The sequence below is a fragment of the Natrix helvetica genome, assembly GCF_964273705.1.
Source record: "Natrix helvetica genome assembly, chromosome: 1".
Lineage (NCBI taxonomy): Eukaryota > Metazoa > Chordata > Lepidosauria > Squamata > Natricidae > Natrix > Natrix helvetica.
Window position 1 is genome coordinate 118,549,886 of NC_138548.1, and position 15,350 is coordinate 118,565,235.

Consider the following 15,350-nt stretch of genomic DNA (forward strand, 5'->3'; position numbering starts at 1 on the left):
ATCTCCATTGCTAACTTTTGGCTGAGGTCTGCAAGTTGTCTAATCCTTGTTACTTTTTATCAGCTTTCTAGCTACCTATAATTGCTACAAGCTTTACATATGCATATTTCCTGTTGATAAGCATTCTTTGCTCTTATGAGACAGACAGACCCCCCCCCCCAATTACAGTCTTCCTGATTTACTTTCATGTGTGTGCCATGACCTTATTTTAGCAGCCAGCCCATCATTCCCCCCCCCCCCCCTTTGAATCTGAAAATGATCTAATTTTCCAAGATTCACCCAACATCAATATCTGTGTACTGGGGGACCTCATAGTTTGCTTATAGGTGGAAAGGCAAAACAGAAAGCATTGTAATGCACAACAGGTGATTATGAGAACAATCACTATGCCTGCCAGGGTCATTATTAGGTACTTAACCAGTGAAATCAGGCAACCATCCTGTCAGTCAATGCCACTAGTCTTTCCATTCGTCCATGGGGTGCGGGGGGGGGGGGAGTTGCAGCTATCTTTGTGATGTGCGTAGTTCAGCTGTGGAATTCTGGAATTTGTCCAGAAATGCACACAGCATTGTTGCACAAGTAGTGCACACACATCTCCTTATGATGCCAATATCATATCTAGAGCCATTCTATTCTGAACTGTCATTGTCTGAATGGCTTCTTGTTCTTTTGCTGCAGCAGTCTCATTAGCTAGGATTTCCTCCACTGCTTGTATATGATACAAAGCATTATTGAAGGACCAGAGCCCATGGAACAAAGTAAGGGGTTGGTATTCTTCAGGTACTTTCTGAATTGTTCAAGATTCCTATGGTTTCCAATCTTTCTTTCAGGTAAAGTGGGCATATTATACTGTAGGTGGGTGGGAAGAGCACAGATACATAGCAAATCATATGGTCTCATCCTGACAGTTGTTAAGTCTATTTGTCTTAATATCTTAGCCTTCACACACACAGACGCACCAATCAGCTAGTGGTAATAATTGGGTAACTCCTAATTCTAGTGTGGGTAGCTACAAATACCTTTTGGGGAAATTTTCTAATTGAGAAAACACTTATGGGAGATCGCAGTTCTCCTCTCACTCAACTATGGTTCTGGAGGCTTTTGATTCCAGAACAATAACTTAAGTCCCAGTTCTGCTATTGAGGACGTCACAGACTGCACAGTTCAAGAATCAGGAAGGACAGATTGTGGTTATTTCTTCACTCTGGAAGTAATGTATCCAAGATGCCAGGCCTTCCACTTTTAGTGCCGTATGTGAAGCCCTAACAACGTGAGTGGCAAAGTTTGCCATGAGGACAGGTGAGCCTCCTGACATAGCTTAGCTAGCTGTTGTTTTTGTATATCATTACAATTTTCCCATAGGACTACTTGCCAGGTGGTAGGCTGAGTAAAACTTTCAAGTGATGCTTAACAGTTCACACAAACCTAGCTGTGAAATATGGGTCACAATCAAACGATATACTATTTGGCAGCTCAAACCTAGGAATAATTTCTTCCAGTAGGACGTTTACTACTTCATGCTCTTTATTAGTCCTGCAAACAAAAGCAGATAACAGGCCATGCTGTGAAGGTATATTCTAGTCCCAAACATACTTAAAACCTTACTTTCTAGGTAATACAGTGAAATCTATTTCTCAAATTGTCCCTGGGTAGTTGCCTTTAAGTTAGACGTAGACCGTTGCTTGTGTACGTCGCCCCGAGTCCCTGTGGGGAGAGGGGGCGACTAATAAGTCTGATAAAATAAATAAATAAATAAATAAATATGGGTGGGCACTTGTCTACTTTTGGATTATTTCTGGCACAGATCAGAAAAGCTGCTACAGCTTGAAAATAGCGGAATAGAGACCCTTGTCTACTACACAGCATGTCATAAAATCTACCAGTGCTTTTGACCCCCAATGTGTGCCAACATGTATTTCTTAAATAATCTTTAGAGGTGTATCTGGTACAATAAATGTGCTCTCTAACCTCCACCACCCATCATTCCCCTCCTTGCCTCCAATAAACTTAGCCCATGCCCTGTCCCCAGGTGTATAAGAGGGTGAGGAAGTGGGTATGGATGGAGACATCGGAATTAGGGAAGCTGTTCATTCTGAGTGTCATAGGGCAGCTTCCTTAGCAGCCCTATCTGCAGCCCGGTTCCCTTTCGCATAAAGAGTGTCTTCCTTAGAATGCTCCTTGACATGTATGACTGCTTCTTCTTTTGGCTGCCAGACTGCTTCCAATAATTCTAAAATTTATGGGCCATACTTAATAATTCACCCCTTTCCATTTAGTAATCCTCTTTCCTTTCATAAAGCTCCATGGGTGTGCAAGATTCCAAAGGCATATTTGCTATCTGTGTAAATATTTACTGTTAGTCTTACAGCCAGCTGTAAGGCTCTAGTTAAAGCTACCAGCTTGGCCAGAGGACAGAAGGGGCCTTAGGAATGAACATGAGCCAATTAATGGAAATTGCATGAAGGGTCATTGTGAATAGAGACAAAGTAGAAAAAAGGAAGAAAGATGACAGGATGCAATGTAAAGCTGAATTGCTGACAGTTGCATTGTCAAATAACTCCAAAACCCAGGGCAGACGTCAATGAAATTGGTGTAAGGAAGAAGGCACTGGATACTAGAGTGTCCCAAGAGACTTGAAGTCAGAATAAGGGGACAAGGAAGTGGACAGAATAGAAGAATTGACTCGAGAGATCAAGATTTATGATTCACAGAGAGGAAGAAAGTATGTTTGGACTAGGCTTTTCCAAGGATTTAAAAATTCACCTACCCTTTTTGGTGAAGCCTTAGCCTCAGACCTAGAAAATTTCCAGCCTTGCAAAGATGGAGTTGTGCTACTCCAATATGTAGACGATATCTTAGTAACCGGACAGACGAGGGAGACTTGTTAAGAAAATACCAATCAACTGCTTCATCTGTTAATGGACAAGGGATATCGTGCCTCAAGGCAAAAAGCTCAGCTGGTAAAGCCCCAAGTTAAATACCTAGGGTACACCATAAGTCGAGGACAGAGAGCAATAGGACACGAGCGAAAAGAAGCTGTGTGCCGAATTGCGGAACCAATGACTAGGAAAGAGTTATGGGGATTTTGGGGTGCGGCAAGATATTGCAGAATATGGATTCCAAATTTCGGGCTTCTAGATAAACCTCTTTATGCATCCACAAAGGGGGTGGTGGTGAAAAGAACCCTTTGTTTGGGGTTTAGAACAGAAATGGGCGTTCAAAGCCCTAAAATCAGAATTATCTTAGGCTCCGGTAATGGGACTCCCCAATCTAGAAAAACCTTTTAATCTCTTTGTGGACTCAAAAGGCAATATGGCTCTGGGAGTCCTGACGCAAGAAAAGGGAAGTTGGCAACAACCTGTGGCTTATCTATCCAAACAGTTGGATTGCGTTGCAAAAGGCTGGCCACATTGTCTCAAAATCCTGGCCGCTATGGCTCTCCTGATGGAGGAAACTAATAAATTAACCTTCGGACAGCCTACCACTATCTATACCAGCCACGCAATTCAAGGGATCCTAGAGACAAAGGGACATTTATGGTTAACAAACCCCAGAATTTACAAGTATCAGATACTCCTGACTTAGAATCCACAAGTAACCTTAAAACACATGAATGCCCTAAATCCAGCCACTGTATGCACACCTGTATGCAAGTCATTGAGAGTCAGTTTTAATGCAGACCAGACTTAATGGACGTACCGTTGAAACATGCAGAGTATAACTTGTTTACTGACTGGTCGAGCTTCATTACTACGGAAGAGCGCTATGCAGGCTATGCGGTAGTCTCTCTTGACAGAGTCATAGAAAGTGGACCTCTTCCAAAAGGCACTAGTGCCCAAGTAGCAGAATTATGGGCTTTGATCCGAGGGCTAGAGAGGACAAAGAATGAAAGAGTGAATATATGGACTGACTCTATATATTCCTTTCTTACTTTGCATGTCCATGCAGCTGTTTATAAGGAAAGAGGTCTTTTAACAGCCTCAGGAAAAGAAATTAAATACCCCTTCCTAATTGAAAGGCTCATAGCTGCTGTAAAAATGCCAAAGAAAGTCTCTGTTATGCATTGCAAGGGCCACCAGAAGGGACAAGATGAAATAGCCAGAGGGAATAGGGCCGCCGACAAAGAAGCAAGGTGATTGGCAACCCAAGAAGATCAGGGTTACCCTGACATAACCGCTTACGTAGCATTAGAGATGCTGAAAGGACTGAGCCCTAGATACTCCAAGGCAGAGGAACTCCAAGCAACTGTAGACTTGAGGGGACATAAACAAGGAGAGTGGTATGTACTTCCAGATGGAAGGATTTTTGTACCCGCTAACTTAGCCTGGCAAGTAGTAAAAGATTCCCATTCAACAATGCATATGGGCAAAACTACATTAGCCGAAGTGCTTCAACGTATATTTTACATCGATCACCTCCACTCTCTATGTGCCCATGCAAGCGAAAGATGTAACACAAGTGCCCAAGTTAATCCAAGACAAGGACCTAGACTTCCCCCCAGAAGCCAACCTAAAGAGTATTAACCCATGGATTCATGAGTTGTTGACTTCACAGATATGCCCAAATGTGGACTTTATAAAGCTATGCTGGTCATGGTGTGTAACTATACTGGATGGCCTGAATGTTTTCCTACAAAGATGAAGCAGGTACGCGAAGTGGCCAGAATCCTGCTTAAAGACATTGCGCCCCGATATGGAATTCCCTCATTCATATCATCAGATAACGGGCCAGAGTTTGTGCACCAAGTAATTCAAAAGCTAGCAAAATCTTTAGGACCCAATAGAGGCTCCACTGTTCTCTACACCCCCGAAGTGGAGGCTGCACAGAATATTCAAACCACACTGTTAAGGAAAAGATAACTAAGGTGTGTCTTGAAACCCATCGTAAATGGGTAGACACCTTCCCTTAGCTCTCTGGTCTATGAGATGTACTCCATGTAAAGAACTTAAATTATCTCCTTTTGAAATGAAGTTTGGATGGCCACCGGTTATAAGCCCTAATTTGAAAAATCATATAGGGGACCTAGGACAGCTGGGGTCCTCATGGGTAAATCAAATGGTGGGAGAATTAAATAAGGACATACAAGAAATCCAACAGTATTGTGTTTCTCTCATCCCACCATTTCTGACGACTTCTAGTCATAATATTCAGGTGGGGGACAGAATGTGGGTGAAACACTGGAAAGGGGAGAACTTAAAACGTAGATGGAAGGGTTCGTATACTGTAGTCATGTGTACTCCGCTTACAGTAAAAGTTTTAGAATCGAAGTCTTGGATTCATTGGACCCATGTTAAGCCAGTCGCTGAGGAGTACTGGGAAGCTAACCGGGATGAAGCCCATCCTTTAGTGATACACTTAAAGAAACGCCCCCTATAACTGTCCTACTGGCAACGGGCAGTTATATACGGGGCAGAAGAGGCCCTACTGAAGTCACACTGGAAGCTGACTTCTCTATGTATGGCTGAAAATTTGAAGAAAACAACGTTCAAAATTATTAGCTATAAGATGAATTAGAAAATTTGAGCACCTGTCAGGGCATGGTAGTGCAAGCTTTTATGTCCATAGCTGCTCTATCTTTTGCTTTCGTAAGTCTGATTATCCTTATTTTGATTTGTTGTGTATTTCTAGCAAATAAGATTTGGTCTTGTGGAGCGCCCAAAGCTGATACTGCAACCCCTCAGACTATATTTAATCCGTGCCTTCTCCCTGACGTGGTGATTCTGTAGGCTAAAAAGAATTGTGTTAGGATAATTTTTGCATGAGGGACAATTATGAGCCTTTTGTGGCTCTGGCTGTTATTGGCAAGAGGGCTTGCTAAGTGATAACGTCCTGAATATTAGTTCCCAATGTTGCAAAAATACCTGAGCAACACCCCTTGCTCTTGAAGAAAGGTCCAAGGATGTTAAAAATCCCAGAGAACAGGGTAAAAGCCAGTCACAGGAAGTGGAACAGGTCCGCTTCCACCAATGGCGCATCATCTATGCTTGGGGATGGAACCGTAAGCCAATCCCGACATCAAAAGCCAATTACCTGACAAACTCTGCAAGAAAATTGGCACAGCATAGGGGAAATGGGCCCCTGCAACAATTGAGAAAAGGGAACTATATGTTAAGAGTGTTGGAATTAGGTCAAAGCTTAATTAATCAGTCAGACCCTGCCCTGGGTCAAAAATGCTTGTTGTGTTTGTCTGCTGGACCTTCATCTTATCATGCTGTTCCAGTTGAGCCAGATTTTTGGGGAAAAACCAAAGCTACAATAGTCTTTGACAAGGGAGGTAGATGGGGAACCAAAATGCTGCAAGGTGATTTGTATAATGCACTCAAAAAGGCTGGGGATGAGCCATCTCCCCATCATTGGCCCCATAACCATTGGTGTATAAATCATAGGGTCACCCTCCTTGTGCATCAAAAGCTATCAGAAACCTGGCATTTCTGTGGGGTCACTGTCAGAGGAACAATGCCCATCTGAAATGTACCTTGCCCCTAGGAAGACACTCGTGGATGTAAAATTAACCCACAGCATGTCTCCCTCTGCTCACAACCTCTTCCAACAGAAGGTCATTTTCTCGCTTCCCCCCCCCTCGTTTTTAACCATTGGGAGGGGAATTTGACTATTGGAAGATGCCCAAAGCCATTCAGCCACTCCAATTTCCTGTTTGACTTTCGATCAATCCACTACAGGACTTTGTGTTTCCCTTCCCCCTGGAAACACCAGTTCCCGATATCTCTTTGAAGGTCAAGTCCTCAGGAATAAGCAAATGGACCCTAACCAAGAAGTTCCATTACAGCCCCTGACTGGTATGTTCCTAGCAGGAACCTTACAGGTCTGGACTAATGAAAGGAACCTCCTTCTCCATGAACATCAGCGTACGTGTAGGAAAAAGTGGAATTTTCCTTCTATGTGGAAAAAATGTATATCTATGTTTACCCACTAATTGGACTGGCACATGCACTCTAATATACCTCCTCCCTAAAATGGGTGTGGGAAATGGGGAACAGGCTCTTCCTGTACCTCTAATGGGATATGTCCAGAAAAGAGTGCCACTCCTAATCCCACTGTTAGCGATACTAGGAATATGGACAGCAGTTGGAACAAATGTGGGTGGAATGACCCACTCCATCACACAGTTTAGGCAATTGTCAGAAGAGTTCCAAGAAAGCCTAAACCAAATTGCTGGCACCCTGGTTGAGGTCGAAGATCAAATAGATTCCTTGGCAGCGGTGGTTTTACAAAACTGCTGTGCCATAGATCTCTTAACTGCTGAAAAAGGTGGGCTACATGTATTCCTGGGAGAAGACTGCTGTTTCTATATGAACAGATCAGGAGCAGTCCGAGGGGTGGTCAAAGAACTGCGGGACTGAGCTTCCTCAATTGGTCAAAGACTGCAAGGGAGAGATGCATGGTTTTCTTAGTTACTGGGATCAGGTTGGATTAAACAAATGCTGTTTCTTCTGCTATATGGGATCGCAAGCTTAGCCTTTCTTCCTTGCATAATACCCCTACTCAAGCAACTTGTTATGCGGTCCGTAAAGGAAATACAGGTTGAAAGAGAATTAATGCTAATGGAAAGCCTTATTAACCATAGGATTGTCCCACATCCCGATGAGGAAGACGAAATTTCAGATACTGGCTCGTACGTTCAACTTGCACTCTTAGGAGTGGAGAAAGTACTTCCAGAAGATAAGCCCTAAGAATTATTCGATGTGTATTACTTGTTTCTTTGCTTTTTTGCTGATATGTATTCTGCATGCTTATATTGTTAATCAAAAAACTTTGTAATAGGCTAGACTCAATTGTGGCTATTAATAGAGTCTAGAAGAGGGGGATAAAGCAGGATAAAATGTGAATTAAAATATAAGAATGAGATGTGGCAAAAGGGACAGATAAAAAACTTGCTTGTAAGAAGACAGGGAAATGTCATCAGCCTTCAACCACAGAAGTCCAGTAAATGTCCTTATGTTCAGCTAAAGTTCGCATAGAGATACGTAGTCAGTACCTATGACCCAAGACAAAAGGAGAAGTAAGACCCTATCTACTTATAAGGCTTTTTCCTCAAAGTAACCAATAAGAAATTAGTTAAGTGTTTCTGTGTTGCGCCACTTTTGAGAATGTATAAGAATGCGCTCTTCGATAATGAAGGATGTTCAGAACTTGCAATACTAGCCTTGGGTTAGTTTTCTGAACCTGGCTGCCAATGAACTTCTCCTTGCATCCCGAGACATCTAAGTGTGCCATTTCCTGCAACAGTGGAGCAAGGTGAAATAATAAGAAATATCGTCTAATAAACACTTTAGTAATAATTCTGCAATTTGTTCTATTGGTCTATATCTGTCCCATTCCTAAGCCTTGGCTAACGAATGCCCCGGGAGTTATCTAATACACATTTCATTTGCTGGAGGCCATCTCCATTGCTAACTTTTGGCTGAGGTCTGCAAGTTGTCTAATCCTTGTTACTTTTTATCAGCTTTCTAGCTACCCATAATTGCTACAAGCTTTACACATGCGTATTTCCTGTTGATAAGCATTCTTTGTTCTTGCGAGAGAGACAGACAAACCCCCCTTCCAAAAAAATTACAGTCTTCCTAATTTACTTTCAAGTGTGTGCCACAACCTTGCTTTAGCAGCCAGCCCATCAATATGGACTGCTGAATCTAGTTATGATGGGTTTGTTTTCCTTACGTTGTGCCCTAACTACTGTTTCACTCAATGATCAAGATTCAGTCCCAATTTTGTTTGTAAGGTGAGGACTGCCTAAAATAAAATAAAATTTCAAGGAATATATCTTCAAGTATACAAATCACACACACACAAAAAGAAAAGCCTGAGAGGTCAGAATTGCATAGTCACTTGGAACTATTTCAAAAACCTTCAGTTTCCATTTTTGTTTCTTTTTCAGAATTTTTCAATTGATTGAAATCTCCCCATTTTGAAAGTATCCTTAAAAAAAATCACTATTCTGGGAAAGCTTCATTCAAGGGAAAAGTAAAGTTGAGAATGAGACAGAAGTAGGAAACTTTGGTGGAATAACAACCTCAGTAGCTTACAAAAAAGAAAACAGTTGCACAAATGCAATTCACTTTTTCATAGGTATATTTGACAGTGATATAATTCAAAGTTACTATTTACTTCTCACTTCTCAAATTACTGCAGACTTTCATGAAAAAGCAAGATTTCTCAGATTTATAGCTGCTCAAAAGAAAAACTAAATGCTTCTATTTCTCCCTGAAATCAGTGGAAGTTTAAAACATTAATTTTGTTAATGTACATTCTCATTGTACATATTTTGCAGAGCAAGGGATAGACTATCATTTTTTTGTAAAAATCATCAAAATTAGCAAAAATTTAACAAATCAGCATATTGACTTTTTCCCCATTTTTAATAGGTCAAGCATGTATATTTCAGATAAACTCATGTGTCTACACATATAGTTCTTTCTCCAATAATTTGCAATAAATTGCATTCTATTGCTTTTTATTTTCTTTAAAAAGTTATACCAGTAAATAAACTTACATAAGTTATAAATCTGCATCTATTATTTGAACATAATTAAGTATATATGTGCCCCAAAATCAATAGATTTAATCTGGATTATTACTGTCACAATTGCTAATTGCCTCTTTCCATGGCTGTGCTAATTGCCTAGATTTGAATAGGTGGAAGACTATACTGGCATAAAACTTATTGCTCCCATAGGTGATCCTTATTTGACCCTATTGCCTCTTTTGCTTCATGTTCCAATCAGAACTAATGCTACAATAAACTATTTTTATTTGAACATAATAACAGACTCTAACAAGTTAGAATGTGCTTCTCCCTCTCTTTATTGTCATGTGAATCAGGGAGAGGCTTGTCCGAGAGAATTTTTTAAGTTTGCCGCCTGTTCAAGCCTCGCCTATGTGACCTTGGCATCAGCTCTTCCTCCTGCCTTTCAGGGCCATTTCCTGTCCCCTTTCCATCACAGCAGCCACAAAGCCTCCTCCTTGAAACAAAGTGGAAAACACTACTTGAACTCTGGTATGTGACTTGTAGCTGCTTCATTCTTGGGCTGCAGAACAAGCAGACGTAGCAGAACGAAGATGATGCCAAAGGAAGTTTGTGCTATAGCTAAGTGCAAATCTGGAAAAGTCCTGAGACAACACCAAATGGGACATCCTGTTATAGATTTCTATCTGCTTGCTGAGATGACCATGAAAAATATTTGGCCTACAGAAATTTATTAAGTGACAAATCTTCCCTCATAGGGAACTTTAGTCACTCGGATGGGAAACAATGTGGGCATATTTTCTTGATTGGGTAGGGATTTTAAAGAAGATAACCAAACAGAAATTAAATCCTAACATAATTATCAAACAAAGAAGAGATAAGAAAACCCATGTGGAATTAATAGAAAGATGGTGTCTCTAAGCAGAAAAATGGAAATGTTTTCACTTCAGGAGGGATATGGCTCACAGGAGACATCCAGAGAAACCATACGACTTCCATGAGGAAATAAGTAATTATGAGAAATAAAATAATAATAATTAGAAAATACACTTTGAGAAAACTCATATTTTGATATTCTTTAAATAGGCTGTCTGGGACAAACTTGGTTATTTCATTAAGGGGTTTCTATAAGAGCTGATTTTTAACCTATTAGAAAACCTTTCCTGACAACCCTCACTTGTTTCCAGACTTCCCTCTTTTCTTCTCTCTTTTCCTTCATAAACATCCCATTTGTTACCTTCCAGTGAAAGACAGGTAGGAAAATGGGAGTAAGATACTCAGTAACCATTGCCTGTAAATGTCTCTTATTCAGGGAGGCATTTATTTAATTATACTTCAAACGTTTAAGGTCTCCCAATGCAGAGAGAATGACTATTCCCAGGGATAGTGGCACTGTGGAAGTCCTGGTGTCAGATTTTCATTCTCAAGCCAGAGCAGTGAATCCTCTCAATTCTTTACCAGTACCAACCTATTGTTGGCTTATTGCCTGATCTGAGTTTAGGTATTGAGCAATTGCAAGATAAGGATGTAGTGTATTAGTGATAAGCCTCTGCAGGAAAGATGTGTGTTTTGCCACTGTAATGTTAAAGGAAATGAAATCTGTTTCAGATTATGCCAATCTCCTTTCTGTATAGCCAGTAGAAATCCTCAACCTGTGGTATTCCAGGGATGGAGAGAAGGCAGAGATCAATCAATAGTGACTTTTTGAAACCCAGCTCAGTTTCTTCTCCAAAATAAACAATTGCTGGCACAGCTGATCTCCGTCCTATCACTATCAGCTGGGGAGGGCAACTTTTCAAAATACAATGACTCACACCGATCCGCAGCCGGCTTCTCTTTCGTACTCGAAAAACCGAACATTTTAGGCTCGCCCGAGTTGCTTTTTCGCGAGTTTCTCAATCTGCGTTTTTGGGCCAATCGAAGGCGGAAAAGGGAGGAAACTCCCTTGTTCAGACTCGCCCAGTCCGCCCTCCCGATGGTGCTGAAAAACACAGTGCCAAGTTCCCCGAAGCCTCAGTGTCGGGGGGATGGCTTCCCAACAAGGAGAAATCGGGATCAGACGGAGGAGGGAGGCTAATCAGTCCGGCCCTTCGCGGTGGTTTACCTGGGAAGAGATCGGGCTGCGCACTGGCCAGGAAGACTCGTCACGGGAGCGCTGGCTGGTGATTGACAGGAAAGTCTATGACATCACCCGGTTCCACAGGAGGCACCCGGGGGGCTCTCGGACTATCAGCTCGTACGCAGGGCAGGATGCCACGGTAAGGCGCGGGGCAGCTGACCAGGCGAGGACTCGGGTGGCCAGTTTCTTTCGCTCCCGTAAAGTGTCACAGGGAATACCACAGTTTACGCAATTCTAATATTTGTAGCTATGGGCACAGCATTTAAATATCTTTTCCAAGGCTTCTGTGGTAGCTCTACTGAGTGCTAGTCAGATTTATTGATTGCTTGTTCCTTTACCGTTCAGGGTTGATTCTATTTGTCATTTTCAGTCTCTTCACTGCCAATGTCCTTGTACGTGGTTATAATTAGTTTGGTCTTCTTCACATATTTAATTTTAATCCCATTTTCCACTCTGCCCCTTGACGTTTATCATGAAAACTTGCAGATTTTCTGTATATTCAGCTTCAGGGTAGGGCTATCAGAGTAATGCAGGCTGTTGATGTTTCTTCCTCCAATGTTAAAACCAGTTGCCCTTCATATATATTCAGCATATAAATTGAATATAAGGGTCAAGTACACAGCCTTTGCTAACCTGGAGTCAGTCTGTTTTGCCATGTTCTGCCTGTATTGTGGCTTCCTGACTTGTATGTAAGTTTCTCATGAAGACAACAAGATTCCCATTTTTCGGAACACTTTTCAAAAGTCTTTCTATACTATATGAAGCCGATATTGACTTTCTTTTTGCTAGTATTTGGCTTTCTCAGTTAATTACAAAGCAATCCATTTATTCTGCTCTTTGCTCAGTTTGTGGAGCTACACTTTAAGAAAGGTCCAAAACAGTTGGAACAGGAGCCACAAAGAGAGAGTGAGATGGTTGTTGAAGGAATTGTTAAACTGAACTATTGAGCCTAGAGAAGAAAAGTCTTAAGTGGGACTGAGTAAACAGGCTTAATGTGGAGGAAGCAAGTGTGTGAGAATGGAACCACAGATTGAGGGAAAGATGTGGGCTTCCTTTTTGGATGTCTTCAGGCAGAGACGAGGCAGCCTTCCATTAAGGAGGAATCACACATAAGAAGAGAGGTTTGAGAGGATGGCCAAATGGTCCCTTTTAAAATCCATTGTGTTATGAGTCTATGATTTTCCCAACTCTGAAGGACTGAACCAAACCTTGTAAATCCCATTGTTAATTCAAATAGAAGTGGGAGAAATAAAACAGGAATCCTACCCACAAAATGGTGCAGTGAAATCAGCACAGAGATTCTTTCTTTCTCTTTTACATTCACAAGGAGATATTATTCCTGATATACGCTATGCCAGTGATGCCCAACCTTTTTGTCCTCATGTGCCAAAAGTATTCAATGCATGCACAACCCACCTGCACGTGCCCCACTCCTGTGTATATGTGTGTGACCCCCCATGCTCCCATGCCCCCCGCGTATGTGCCCCGCCCTTTCTGTGCCCTGTTTTGCCTCCCATTACATTTTGGGGCCTCACGCAGTGCCCTTATGCTCTGTTTTGGCTTCCAGATTGGTGCAGGAGGAATTCCAGGCCCGAAATGGGGTTGAGGGACCATGCGCATCCCCCCTGTGCCCTGTTTTGGCCTCGGAAGGCCTCCTGTGCCAATCTGGAGGCCAAAAGAGGGCATGAGGGCATCATGTGAGACCCCAAATGAAATGCGAGCACCCCTGCATGCATATACCCCAACCCTTGCGCACGCACACATGTGTCCCCAGCATGCACGGCAGAGACTAGAAGACCAGCTGGCCAAATAATCTATTTGTAATTTTTAAATTAATCATACACAATTTTAACAAGGAGCCAGTAGTTCAGTAATGCAATACTATTCTATCTGTCTTCCCTTTTGCAAAGAGAGAAACTGGATCTATATCACATGATTATTTGAAGATACACATACTTATACACCTTTTGGTCAATTGGGAAAACCAGTATTTGGCTTCTGTTAATATGGACTGCAAGTAGGAGCTCAGAAAACAAAACACCCCCCCCTTTCTCACACACACAACAACAACAACAACAACCTGGATGTAGAAAATAAAAAGATAAGACATAAGTTATGTGTCCATGGGGTCGCAATGGGTTGGACATGACTTCATGACTAATCACAAAAATTGTCATGGAGCCAGTTTGGTGTAGTGATTAAGGCATCAGGCTAGATATTGGGAAATTGTGAATTCAAGTGCTGCCTTGTGCATGAAGCTGACTGGATGATCTTAGGCTAATCACTTTATCTCAGCCCTAGGAAGGAAGCAGTGGCATGTCACTTCTGAAAAACCTTGCCAACAAAAAATGTCCAACAGTCCGTGAGAATTGGACATGACTGAACAGAAGAAAAAATAATAATTTTATCGTCATTTAAAAAATAAGACTGCACTCAGTCACTATAACCCACTTTCAAAGCACATTACCCCATTTTTTTCCTTTTCCTAACTTTTTAATTTTTAAAATATTTTTTGATAAATATTTTCAGCATACTAGTAAAATCAAATACAAATTAAACTCAGAAAAATAAAATAGAAAGAATTTTTTAAAAATGGAAGTGTCTAAATGTTGAATCATGGCAACTGGACCAAACTTTGTTAATATGAGATATTCAGTTGGTCATCCAAGTGACTTCATCAGTCAGAGTAAAAAATTACTAGTAGTTAGGCAAAGTCAGAGAGTCGTTGGAATGTATCAACTCTTGCCGCACCAATTTCAGGTGTTTCTCCCTGAAATGAGTTGCAATATATATGTCAATGAAGGTTTAATTATCCAGGCCAAAGGTGACGAAAGGTTGAATTATGGAACTGGAACAAAGTTTGTTAATCTGCCATGTTAATCTGAGATTTAGAGAGTCAGGATTCAAATGAAATGGGTATGGCAAGGGTTGGTACATTCCAATGATTTTCTGCCTAACTAATTTTTACTTTGACTGATGAAGATGTTTGGCTTAGCAATGAAACATCTCAGATTAACAAAGTTTGTTCCGTTCCATGTTCCAGTTCCACCTTTAGACACCTTTAGCCTGGATGATTGAGTCTTCATTGACATACATTAAAAAATGGAAAGAAAAAATAGAAAAACAAAAGGGAAAGAAGAAGAAGAAATAAAAAGAAAAGAAGTATATTTAAAGAAGTGACTTCCAATCTTCAGTATGCCAAGTAAAAAGAAATTTGATAACTTATTACCTGTTATAAAATTACAAAAAAAGTCTATCTTTTCCAAAACCATCCTTCTATATGTATAACAATAGATGATCAACCTTTCAGTCCTGGTGTCAGCAAAAGGCCCCTAAAGACTTGCAAGCGATTTATAAAAAGCATATTTTATTTTAATCTTGATCAAACAGAACAACTTTATATTCCTTTCTTTTACTTTGAACACTCTTTGTTTTTAATTCATTCAGATGTTATCTTTCTTGTTGTATCAAAGATACTTCAAGTCTTTAGCAGATCTCTTTTTTAGATCCAGTGGAAAGTTATTATCCAAATCATTATTTTGATTGGTTTTTTGTATTTCCCTTTTATTTTTCAAAGCCTTAAGCAGATTCTTCCATTTGTTTACCTGATCTACATATTGTATTTTTGAAAATTTTACATTCTTTATGTTTATACTTATGATTAATGTCTTTAAAAAGAAGTATATATTTTTCTCAACTTTAAAATTAAATAAAAGTTAAGGCAGTACTAAGCAAATTGTGCATGTT

At 40.8% G+C, this 15,350-nt stretch overlaps 1 pseudogene across 1 annotated transcript in view; it reads left to right on the plus strand.

Moving 5' to 3' along the window:
• Positions 1-11,511: 11,511 nt before the first annotated feature.
• Positions 11,512-15,350, plus strand: part of LOC309389280 (acyl-CoA (8-3)-desaturase-like) — a 176,086-nt pseudogene continuing 172,247 nt past the window's right edge. Inside the window, exon 1 of the transcript in view lies at positions 11,512-11,742. The product of the transcript in view is annotated as an acyl-CoA (8-3)-desaturase-like (transcript). The remainder of the gene's footprint in view (positions 11,743-15,350) is intronic.